A 267-nucleotide genomic window follows, 5' to 3' on the forward strand; every position below is an offset into this window, starting at 1 on the left:
AGCGGAGCCGAGCCGAGTCCCCGCAACCTTGAAGCTATGCAAGGCGAGTCAACAGCGGTGACGTCACCAAGGGGCAACAGCGTTGCTAGGCTATACGCCACGTCACACTAGCAACCGCGAACGGAATAAAAGCCGGCTGAGCAGCAAGCGATAGTCAGTGCGTTATCAACGAGTTCTCAGTTCGCAAGTTACGAGCTACATACGCGTGTGCGAGAATCAGTAATAGTTCGTGATAACCAGTTATATCTGGAGTGTGTAATTCAGGGA

Source organism: Cryptotermes secundus, unplaced genomic scaffold (assembly GCF_002891405.2).
Source record: "Cryptotermes secundus unplaced genomic scaffold, Csec_1.0 scaffold3737, whole genome shotgun sequence".
NCBI lineage: Eukaryota > Metazoa > Arthropoda > Insecta > Blattodea > Kalotermitidae > Cryptotermes > Cryptotermes secundus.